The sequence below is a fragment of the Nicotiana attenuata genome, unplaced genomic scaffold, assembly GCF_001879085.1.
Source record: "Nicotiana attenuata strain UT unplaced genomic scaffold, NIATTr2, whole genome shotgun sequence".
Classification (NCBI taxonomy): Eukaryota; Viridiplantae; Streptophyta; class Magnoliopsida; order Solanales; family Solanaceae; genus Nicotiana; species Nicotiana attenuata.
Genome location: NW_017676330.1, coordinates 24,522 through 37,582, shown reverse-complemented (window position 1 = coordinate 37,582; position 13,061 = coordinate 24,522). Strand labels below are relative to the sequence as shown.

Below are 13,061 nucleotides of genomic sequence, written 5' to 3'. Positions count from 1 at the left end.
CTTAACTAAGAGTTACAAGCACAGAAATTAAGGACAGGTAGTCCTTAACTTAGAGTTACAAGCACATAAATTAAGGACAAGTAGTCATTAACTTAGAGTTACAAGCACAGAAATTAATGATAGGTGGTCCTGAACTTCGAGTTCCATGTTCAAAAGTTAAGGACATGTAGTCCTGAACTTAGAGTTACAAGTTCAAAAGTTAAGGACAGGTAGTCCTAAACTTAGAGTTACAAGTTCAAAAATTAAGGACAAGTAGTCCTTAATATTTACACAGCATTCATGAAGTTAAGGACATCATGTCCTTAATATTTTACACAGCATTCATGAAGTTAAGGACACCATGTCCTTAATATTTACACATCATTCATGAAGTTAAGGACACCATGTCCTTAATATTTACACAGCACCCATGTCTAACACAGGGGTATTTTCGTTCGGACGGGTAAAAGATTATTAAGCACTGGCTAAAAAGTAAATACACCCTAAACCGTGGATAAAGAGTAAATACATCTTTAAGTGGCTAATCACTTTCCCCGTCATGTGGCTCAATAAAATACTAACCATGAAATTGCACGGGGCGCCCTATTTGGTCGCCCCCATTTAACCTATACCCATATTTTTAAAAAGTTTTAAGTTGTACCCACTTTTTAAACAACTTCAGCCCCCTTTCTCCTCCTCCTCCTCCTCCTCCTCCTCCTCCTTCTTCTTCTTCTTCTTCTTCTTCTTCTTCTTCTTCTTCTTCTTCTTCTTCTTCTTCTTCTTCTTCTTCTTCTGCTGCTGCTGCTGCTGCTGCTGTTGGTGCTGCTATGAAACTTCAGTTCATGGGGATGATTGCCATAAATATGTTTATAAGATTATTTAAAATCAAATTATAAATAACTTTCTAAAGTAAGTTCTGAAGAAGATGATAGTAACTTGTTGGATTCAGCTTTGTACATTATCAATGCATTTTAACCTGTTGTGCTAAATCATTTATCTAGTTTTTTAAGTTACTAATTCTACTTATGATAAACTTATTATCTGTACAAAAACAATTATATGATAGCATAAAACATGCTGAAGTTCAGCAAATATAGAACAAAATTTCAGCTAAAACATGCTGAAGTTCAGCAAATAGAGAACAAAACTTCAGCTACTAGAATGCTTAAGTTCAGCAATTACAAACAAAAACTTCAGCCAACACTAAGTTTACGTGAAAAACTTCAGCTAAAACACGCTGAAGTTCAGCAATTACAAACAAAAACTTCAGCAAATAGAGAACAAAACTTCAGCTACTAGAATGCTTAAGTTCAGCAATTACAAACAAAACCTTCAGCAAATAGAGAACACTTCAGCTACTAGAATGCTTAAGTTCAACAATTACAAACAAAAACTTCAGCCAACACTAAGTTTACGTGAAAAACTTCAGCTAAAACATGCTGAAGTTCAGTAATTACAAACAAAAACTTCACCACACTTGGTTCAGCAATTTTTGCTACTTCAGGCCCATCTACTAGAATGTTGAAGTTTGCGTGATTGCCTTTGCTACTTCAGGCCCATATGCTGAAGTTACGCGAAAAAATGGGTACGCTTGCAATTTCTTTTTACAAAACGGGTACAAATTAAAATGTGACCCAAAAAGCGGGTGTAGATACAAATCCCCGATACTAACGTATTAAAAGTTGGGCCCATATTTAGTGCCGTTAGAAGAAGAGGTATTTTTAGTACTAGAATAATGATGGGGATATTTTTGGACCAAAAGCTCCACGTAGACCATTTCTCCGTGCTCCTTATATATATGCAACTGTTTGGGGGATCCAATTACCATATTAAAATATCTCTCACTCACCAAATTGGATCAATTTTGAACAAAGTAGAGATGCTATTGATGGCCACCTACATAAAACCAGCAGCTCCTTGTCTTTCCTTTTTAAGCAGTAGAAAGGCACCACTTGTATCAAAAGCCAAAGCCCTCTCTAAAGCTAATTCCGCTAGTCCAAAAGCTGAACTACCATTGAGTCACAGCTCTATTCCCACAAATATGAAAACCCATAGGCGTTCTGGGAATTACAAACCTCCTACCTGGCCTTTCGAATACATCCAATCCATTAACAATGATTATGCGGTACAGCCGGCTATGATTAAGCTAGCGTTTGGCCATAGATTTCCAAATTTGTTTTGAAAAATCTGATTTGGGTGAAGTATGATTTGAACATGAAAATGTGTTTGGACATCCGTTTTCAAAACATATTTCCCAAATTTATTTTGGAAAAACATGTATACTATTAGTGTTTGTAAATATTTTGGCGCAAAACCAGCTCAATAGTTGGTTTTGGGATTTAAGATTTGGTCAAAATGTAGGCAAAATCTATGGCCAAACATGTGTTTGCCAAATAAAACCCAAATTTATTTTGGCAAAATCTATGGCCAAACGAGTCCTAAGCCTTTCTTGTTATTCAAAGATAATACGAATTTCTCTGTGTACTATATTTACATGGATCAAAATTACGCGAATATTTTATCAAATTATCATTATATTAGTTAGTTAATTTTTTTTCTTAAAAAAATTGCGTACGTAGGTAGAGAACTATACGAAGCGATTTAACGAACTGAAGGAGGAAATGCAGAAGAAATTGATGGTGGATGATATTGATGGACAAGAATTAGAGAAGTTGGAGCTGATTGACAACTTACAAAGACTTGGACTGAGTTACCACTTCAAGGAAGAAATCTTTCAAATTTTGAGGAGCATACATCAAAAACAGATATTACTGCAGGAAGGCAGAAACGTAGTCTCAGGAAAATATTCATTATTATACGCCACAGCTTTGAAATTTAAACTTTTGAGAGAATATGGTTTTGATATCTCTCAAGGTACGTACGTACTGTTCATCTGTGCATGTTTTGGGATCCTTTTTCATGCTCTTATTCTTATACTAGTAAAATTTTCCGCGCTCCGCGCGGTCATAAAGACATTACTCAATTTTTAGTATAAATTTTATAAAAGTAGAAAGATAAAAATCTTCATATGTATGCATATAAAAAATAAATTTACATATGGTGAAATTACAAGTATAATATTTTTATTATAATTGAAACCTTCATGAACTATAGTTTTCATTAGTATATTTTGTTCAAGAACGGTAAAAAAGAGAAAAGAAATTAATGGTATAGCTAGTAAAACTTAGGTGAACAAACTTGTGATGTTGTTGTCTTTTTTCTTCTATACTCCCTCTTTATATATGCGTGTATGTCGTTATTGACACAGTATTGATTCCTAGCGGTACTAATCTTCTTATACAGTCAAACCTATTTTCTTGATAATGAAAAAGAGTATCAAAGATAAGTTATTTTCTTCTTAACTTCAAATTTAATCTTTATTCTNATATATATATATATATATATATAAGGAAAAATTAAGATTTAAATTCTTTCGTAATCATATATAAGATCAACCTGAATATTCGAAAATATAAATTCGCTTCTTCAAGATAATGAAATCACATTGTGTCAACTATATTTTTTTTAAAACAATAAAGTCACAAATTTATAAAACTGCGAAAGAGTATAAATTTATCCTCAGATTTGACAATGGTGAAATAATTAGATGAAACTGTTCCTTCAATTTTATAGAATATAATATTATTCGACTAATCATAACTAAAATCAGAAGTTACACAAATGGAGGAAGAAAATTGAATGTGAAAGTCGTCTGGTAACTCTGTCCAACGGCTTAAAAAAGAATACATATTTTGTGATTTTGCTTAATAAAAGTAGAAAAAAAAAAGAGAACAATTATTCAAGTTATATAACAACAATAGCATAATTCTATAAAAGAAGAAAAAGAAAGATAACAGTTGATAAAAAAAGAACTATTACTAACTAACCTAGATACATCAGAAATGCCATATTGTAGATACCGCAGTATAGAGATTTCAATTTAAATCACTCCTTCGGACCTGTCTAGTTGTAAACTTTGGATGACTATTCTTCTTTTCATCTCTTTTGGGTCCTTTTTAGTTTCATTTATGCTCTCATGTTTTAAAGCAGCAACTCCTAATGAAGCATATTCATGGTAGGAACATACAGTATAACTGTGGAATAAATGAAGATCGACAGATGTATATCCGCCATCTTGAAGAATAAACTTCTTTATTTTTTATAAAATGCAAAAGAGGATCACATTTGTCTATTAGAGCCTCCTTGTTGTGTAGTATCAGCCTGCTAACTTCTTCATAGGGTGAGACGGGCAAAGAAACCTGTAGTGAAGGTCAAACAAAGAACGTAGGCGTTAGGAGATTTTCACATAATATTGGAGAAGCCAGAATCGTTGTTTGGAATTCCCTTCATATATATAGCTATTGTTGTCATCGCCAGAATCGTTGTTTGGAATAATTCTCTTCATATAGCTATTGCTGCCATTGCCAGAATCGTTGTTTGGAATTCCCTTCATTTAGCTATTGCTGTCATCCCGTATCTTCGTATTTTCAGTCTCTTCACCACATATCATAATATAGTTTGCAAGATGGCTATTAGTTTCATTCATTTAGTACCAAAAACTGAAAAGTTTGTGAATGTCTTAAAAGGAATATTTTGGATCGTTATTGAAAGTAATAATTACCCAATAAAACGGCTGTCTATCTATTCCGTTTGTGAATTAAAGATGTGTCGCTTCGTTACCTCACTATTACAACTCTTTAATGCAGTCACAACTCTTCATAGTCTTTTTTATATATAAAAATAATAAATAAACAATTGAAAAGAGGAAAAGAAGCAAAGAATGAACAAAAAAGTTCAAAAGTAGGAGAAAAAAGATAAATAGGATCCTTGACTTGGCTTAAGAGAGGTGCCACCTCACTTTCCTATTACCCTCTTTTATATATATATATATATATATATATATAGATTCTCTTGGTAATATTATGTCTTTAGCATAGGCGAGTAAGGCAATAGTCTTAAATGCTGACATGGCGACATACATGTGAAGACCTGCATTAATGACTAACTTTAATTACACAAATAAAATATAATAATTAAATGAAAATACAAATAATTCTATGTTTAAAGTGCAAGAAAGTTATTACTAATTGTTACTATTATAGCCTGTTTGGTCAAACTTCTAAAATCAGCTTATTTTGAAAAATATTTTTTTCTCAAAAGTGTTTTCTAAAAAAGTACTTTTGATGAGAATCGGTTTGTGTTTGTCTAATAATTAAATTTGAAAAGTATTTTTGAGCAACAATTAATGTTTGACGAAACTTTTAAAAAGTGCTTAGTAAGTGTAGTTTTTCTCAAAAGATACTTTTTCCTCTCAAAAACTACTTCTACTCAAAAGCACTTTTTTTCTTCTAAAAACATGGCCAAACACCTTAAGTTTAGAAAAAAGTACTTTTGATAAGAAAAAATACTTTTGGCCAAAAAAAAGCTTGACCAGTACTTATTCATTTCTAATTCATCAGTTTTTCAAAAAACAATTGTTCACTTATTTAATCAAGGGCGTGAATGGAAAATATCAACAAAATAAGTTTATTTTCTTTTAAAAATTTCATAAAAATAGATACACAAAAACTTTTATTTATAATTTAACTTTTTAATAATTATATTTTAATATACTTAATTACGAATATACCTCATATGGATGTAAGCGTAGGATTTCTATAGTATAAGGTGTGTAAGTATTTGATTTTAAAGGGGTCTAGAACTGGATCATATAATACAGATGTTATAAAAATTTCTCATTTTAGTTTTAGTTTATTTATTTATTCTTCTGCTTCAAATAAATCTTAAATTTTCTTAATTAGTTGAAGTTTCATTTGTATAGAATTTTCATTACATAAGAGGTTTAAACATTTTTTAGAAAAATATGAATAACAACATTATATATTTAAGACTTCCCAAAGATAAAATATTTTGCCAAATACATAAAAGGCATGAACAAGATTATTAACAAAAGTATTAATTCTTTTTTTTGAAATCTCAAAAGAAATGATATATAAGAACTTTTCATTTACAAATTTAATTTGTCTTTTCGTAATTATATTTTAATATACTTCATAAGAGGTGTAAGCATAGGATTTTCATAGTATAGAAGGTGCAAGTATTTGACTCTAGCTAAAATATAGGGGGTGTATTTGAAACTAAATCATACTATAAGGGTGTTTAATATAATTAACCCAAAATTAAGTTATTATAGTATTAGATACACAATTCAAGAGTTACCAATGTAAGGAAACAATAACTAACTCATAATTGATAGAGCTATCAATATTTTAAAAAGAATATACATCCAAACCTCTATATAATAACCTCTATATTATAATATTTCATTATAAAGGTCATATCATTTTGGAATCGATTTATTTATATTATATTCTATCTCTCACTAAGATATTATTTTACCAATTATTACCAACAATGTCCATCTTTATTTCAGTACATTTTTCTGCTGTAAAATTACCCTTGTATACATAACAACCATCTTTATAGATATGTAGCCTCTGCGACTACCAATAATCGGTCTCTAATTAAAAAATATTATGTGAATATAGATTTCATAATTAAAGAATTCATTCCGCGAAAGACCTGCACTAATATTCCTTTTTTTTTTTCTTCTCTTGTTTAGATACATTTGACAGTTTCAAAATTGAGGACGGTAATTTCAAGGAAAGTCTTGGTAAAGACACAAAAGAATTGCTGCAATTGTACGAAGCTTCATTTTTTGCTACAGAAACAGAAAACACTTTGAAACACGCCACAAGAGTCACAAAGTCGAAACTGAAGAATTATCTTGAAAATTATGAACACAGTGAGGAGAATGTAACAACAACATTAGTCCGCCATGCATTGGAACTCCCTTCACATTGGATGATGTTGAGATTAGAGACAAGGTGGTTCATAAACATTTATGAGAAAATGCCAAACGCTAATCCTCTTCTGCTCGAGCTTGCCAAGTTGGACTTCAACATTGTTCAAGCAACACATCAACAAGAATTAATGTATCAAGGTGAGACATCTCTCTATCTCTTTTTATATATATTAGTATCTGTACCCGCGCGTTGTGTGGAGAATATTAAATATAATTTTTTATAAGAAAATATTACTTGAAAAATATGGTAGACATAAAGGAACTTTCAAATGCTATTATTTTATAAACATATAAATTCATTGGATATTCATATATTGAAGTAATAAGAAAACATATGTATCCATTAGAAAATAGGTAGTGAGAAAAGCATTCATAATAAAATGCCATCTTGGATGATTGGCCATATTCTGATTCTCACAAATTTATTAGTACCATTTGTAAAAGGCTTACTACACAATATGTCTGTACAAATTAACAAAGTTCTTAAAGGCACAAGACAAAATCTTCCTTCGATCCAGTTTTAAACCGTCAAGCATTGATGGAATAGTCCTTCGAATATCATCCATTGAGAACAGAATAAGCTCTTGGTTAACAAATTCAGTATATGAAATGTACTTTTCTTTCTGGTCTAGATGGGTATCAGGCTGCATAGTATAAAAAATAGAGAAAGATGAGTCAAATTAGAAATATTTGGATGTATGCTAATCAAAATAAAATAAAAGTATTAATGGTCCCAACCTCAAGTTGTCTAAGCCAATTCTTTGTCGCTTATATCTTCTTCTGACTGAAAGTAAGTTCTATGAATTCCCCATCTTATTACCCGCCAAGACAATCTTTATTGTGTTTCTAAAGATCATAAAAGTAGTAATTTCCTTATTTTAAAGTACTTGTTTCCGACTCTTATCAAAACAATAAAGAGAATAATTAATAGAAAGCCAAGTTTGATGGTTTTTTAAAATGTTTGGTGTGAAGTCTTGTAGTACTTAATGGACCAACCACTTTAATTGACCCAAACTTTATCTTCATGACTCATACCAGACATGATATAAAATGGCAATATCTTCACACTTGTGTAATTAGCATCTGACTAAGCCATGACATAATTATTTAGCTATAGCGAATATACATATTATAAATAGGGATCTGAATTTAAAGATTAAAACATGTCCTCGGATGAATTAAAATTGATAAGTTAGTTATGCATAATAGAAATGATACAATCAAATATAGCTAGTAAGAATACTTCAGCCTAATCCAATCTGTTAGAAGTAGTTATTTAAAATTGAAGCCAAACACTTTCAATCTATTGCAAAATTTTATCTTTTTACTTAAACTCAAATTTTTCTTTTGTTATTCCACTTCAATTTTATATTAGAGTTTTAATAAATTTTATTTTGTTATTCCACTTCAAAGTTATATTAGAATTTTATTAACTTTGTCCTAAGGTTTAAAGTATTTTATAATGCACGAAAAATTCTCTTGAGTATGAATTTTAAAGAGAAAAGTAAAATCATAGATTCATAATATTCAAAAAAAAGAATTTATTGAGTAACCAGTGTACCCCATGTTTAGTTAAACTTAAAGCCCCAGTATTGAATATTTTTACAAAATATATTATTGTACTTTTAATTTTCAGATTGTGATTTAACATATATTATTGTGGCGTACTCACATATATAGTAAAACTATTTTTCTTAGATTTTTTAATTATTTATTCTCTCCTTATACTAAGGAATTACTACATAATTAATCAGTATTGTGAAGGAATGTAGAAACACACTTTGGTGGTATAAGATAAATTATGATTAATAAAAAAAAAAGGTGTCAGAATAAGGACTCTCAGAATCAGTACGAAATATTCCATACATGAATATAATTTTTCAAGGAAAATCAAGAAAGCATAAATTAATAAAGCAAAGAAATATCAATTATTAGTTAAGCTATATAAATAAATAAAAAGTACTAAAATGAATTATGCATCATTTTTATCGTTAAGCAGTATAATAGCATATATGAAATGCTAAAGAAATTAAAAACTCAAATTGAATTCTCATAATATATAGACGTCAATTAATTTAGATAATACTTTCACTATAACACAAAAGGATAAAGAAAGTAGAGTTGGAAAATTATGTACATATTACAAAACTTTATGATAAGCAGATACTAATTCATCTTTAACCCCCACTTTATTTTTTAATAAAAAATATCAATTCACCTTTTAAACATGCTAGGAGATTAATTATGTATAAAGAACCAAAAAAAGATGCATTTAAAAAAGGCAGAAATAATAGGATTAGTTTTATGCCTACAAAATCAAGCCAACACATTGAATCACTATATAAGAGTAGAAAGTTAGCTTTTCACTTTGATATTGAATAGAGACGAAGTCAATTTAACTTACAATACTAAAAGAAAACATAATAAAAAACATAAAATTAGCTTTTAATTGCGCTTTTGCTCCCTTGAAAACTCGGTACAAAAAATAGCAAAATGCCTATAAGAAAACATTTGAAGCAACATACTCTGTTTCAAAATGTTTCATGAATATAAAATTGGAATAGTTTCTTCGATTATATTGCTCTATAATAAAAAGAAACAAAGAAGAAGAAATAGAAGACATCAGAAAAGAAGAAAGTGAAAAGAGAAGGAACAGATACCAACAAAAAAAAAAAGACATCAGAAAAGAAGAAAGTGAAAAGAGAAGGAACAGTTACCAACAAAAAAAAGGACATAAAAACGATGAATACTTCAATGATAAAATATTATTTACAATTTTATATTTTCCTACTTATAACCTTGACCAAACAAAAGAAGAAGATAAGTAAGGAGAAAAAGGGATTAGAGAAAGGAAAACATAATAAATGTACTGAATTGGTGAAGATTATTACCAGCACAAATCAACAATTTTACTTGTTTTTTTGCTCCAAGTTCTTTTGTAACCACGAGCTGCTATACAAATTACTCCTTGTCCTAAACACATATGTAGATGAAAAAGTGGGAAAAGAAAGCTTTCTACCTTTAGATCATCTTCACTGGTAAATTTCTTCTCCTTTGCTAATTTTTTTTCTCTGCCTTGAGTGCCACTGTAAATGAAACTTCAGGTGTTTGGAATTGAGAACATATGCGTTTGGTTTGAAATAGTACTTCAAGAAGATTGTAACTGTTGCCTTGTCAATCTCCTTATTATTAGGAATTGTAACTGTAATTAAAGTAAAATCATGAAGGCTTTGACTTGAAAGAGGACTTAAAAAAGATGGTAATTGTTGCCTTGTCTATCTCCTTATTATTAGGAGTAGTAACTGTAATTAAACGTAAACTTTTAAGATAATTGATTGATTATTCTTAACCAAAACAAATCTAATTTCCAATTCCAATTCTAATAAATAATAAATAGCTGCCCAACATGTGAGGCAGATCCATTTTCCATGTTCGAGCCACGATCAATCGTGGAGTGTTTTTTTTTTTTTTTTTTTTTTTTGGCTTTATTACTATGTCTATGTAAAAAGTTTTTTGATGAATTTTTAAGGTTTTTAATAAATCAAATAAAAAGCTAATGAAAAGCGTGGGAGTCTAGAATTGAAATAATTATTTTTTTAGTTTTCAGTCTTACAAAGTATGTGCCAAAAAATGTGGGACTCCATGATATTAATAACTGAATTGGTTAATATTAAAATTTTGTAATTTCTTTTCTATTTTAAAAATTTTTGAATTCCAAACGTATTGGGGTTTTGTCCTAAAACATGACAGGTGTTGATATTTCGTTTTGCCACTTGGCACAATATATATATATATATATATATATATATANAAGTGTTTTTAAGTATCAAATTACGAATAAGGACATGAATAGATTTACTTAATAGTTAATATTATAAGTAAATAAATAATCTCAAAAATTTGTTATTACAGGTAATAATTAATTCTTTCCATTTTGTTTAAGTAAATATGAAAATAAATTAACGAGTACTTAATTCATTTAACATAAGTTAAATATATTAAAAATCATTCAGCAAATATAAAAGCATTCATCCTTAAAGTCAATATATATATATATATATATATATATATATATATATATATATATATTAGGTTTACCAAGTATCTGAAGGTTAATTCATTAGGAGAAACTAAAAAAGTATTTCTACTTAATTGTTTAGAACATGTTTTGATGAGTAATTAATTATATTTAAAGGTGGTGGAAGAAGACATGCCTGGCAGAGAAGTTGCCATTTTCAAGGGACAGATTGGTGGAGTGTTTCTTTTGGGCAGTAGGGATGGTAGTTGAGCCTCAACAAGGACACTGCCGAATAAATCTGGCAAAGATCAATGCTCTTGTTACAACTCTTGATGATATTTATGATATTTATGGGACTTACCATGAGTTACAACTCTTCACGGATGCTGTAGAAAGGTAATTTCAGGAGCAACTAATCACTATTGTGCTTTCTCTAATTAATTACCCCTCTCTTAGTTCTCCGATCCTTTCTCTTGTTTCAGAATGTGAAAATATATTTTCTGGTAAATAATTAATAAATTCAGATGGGAGCTAAAAGCAATGGAGCAACTTCCAGAATACATGCAAGTAATGTACCTTGCACTGTTCAACACAATCAATGAAATGGCGTACGAAGTTCTTAAAGAGAAGGGTATCAACGTCCTACCCTACCTTACAAAACCAGTAAGAATATCGTTCTATTTAGTCCCACAGATAAAACATGCCTATTTTATTAGTTTCCTATCTAATTTGCTATTTAATTAGTGGACAGATTTGTGCAAAGCTTACTTACTAGAAGCAAGATGGTACTATAATGGACATAAGCCAACTCTGGACTAATACATGGATAACGCATGGATCTCAATTTCAATTCCTATGATATTAATCCACGCATTCTTCTCAATCACCAACCCAATTACCAAAGAGGAATTGGAATCATTAAGCAAGTACCCTGACATAATTCGCTGGTCTTCAACAATTGTTCGCTTCGCCGATGATTTAGGGACATCATCGGTACGCTCTTATACCTTTCTTTCACATGAAATTTATATGGCTCCTCATTCTAATATACTTTATGGTCCAATTGAATGGAGATATATATGATTAAAGAAAGAGATTTCAAAATTTGTAAATGTTATAACATGTTAAACTTTCATAATGACATATATATTCCAAATAAGAGATGAACGAATTGCAATGAGTTTGTATTTAAAATTCAATTTTGCTTAGGTCTATAGTAACAAGGGCAACAATTTTAAGCCTATAGTTTTTGAAATATATAGTATATATGGTTAGGTTTCAAATCCATCCAGAAAAGTAAGCCTTTTTATTTCCCGTTTGGATCAAAGTAGTATGAAATAAATGGCCTTCAAAAATAATAAATGGACGTTGCAAATACTCGATATCACATATAATTTATCTTTTCCTATATTTGTTTCAGTATGAATTGAAAAGAGGGGACGTTCCAAAGTCAATTCAGTGTTACATAAACGAAAAGGGTGTTTCGGAGGAAGAGGCAAGGGAACACATACAATATTTGATAAAAGAGACATGGGAAATGATGAACAAAGCTCAGAGAGAAAACTTGCTATTTTCTGGAACACTTGTTGAAATTGCAAAGAATACTGCTAGAACGGCACAGTGCGTGTATCTGCATGGAGATGGGCATGGAATTCAAAATGCTGAAATTAAAAATAGCATATCCAAAATACTTTTTGAGCGTATATCAGTTCCTAATCCATTCATGAGTTCCAATCTATCCCTATAATTAAAGCTAGATACTAGTATAATTTATTTGTATCAAATAAGACTCCAAACTTGTGCTTGCGTAGTACTATTCGTGAAAGCAGTAGTGAGTAGAAGAAAATAGTCAACTTATTAATTACGCGATATATAAGCTTGTTTTGATGGTTGTTACCCATCATTAAACAGTAATGTACATGTGAATGGATTGTATCATTTGATATAGTTTATAACATTTTTATTATTTAGTTTTAACTAGTCGTGTTGAATGATAACTATTTTTTTTTTGAGCAAACAAGAAATATATATATTAATACTTAAGGAGGATGGAATACATTGTCGCCATAGTTAGTGTCTCTAAGGACACTTTCGTTACCTAGACTTGCCAAAATATTACAAGCATCATAAGAGAGTTTCTTAACAAAAATACATGATTCTATCAAGTCTTTTTCCATAAAGCATTTAACATAGGATGGA

At 29.9% G+C, this 13,061-nt stretch overlaps 1 pseudogene; it reads left to right on the top strand.

Annotated features, from left to right (window-relative positions):
- Nucleotides 1-1,867: 1,867 nt before the first annotated feature.
- LOC109220935 lies at nt 1,868-12,719 on the top strand (annotated as a pseudogene).
- Nucleotides 12,720-13,061: the final 342 nt, after the last annotated feature.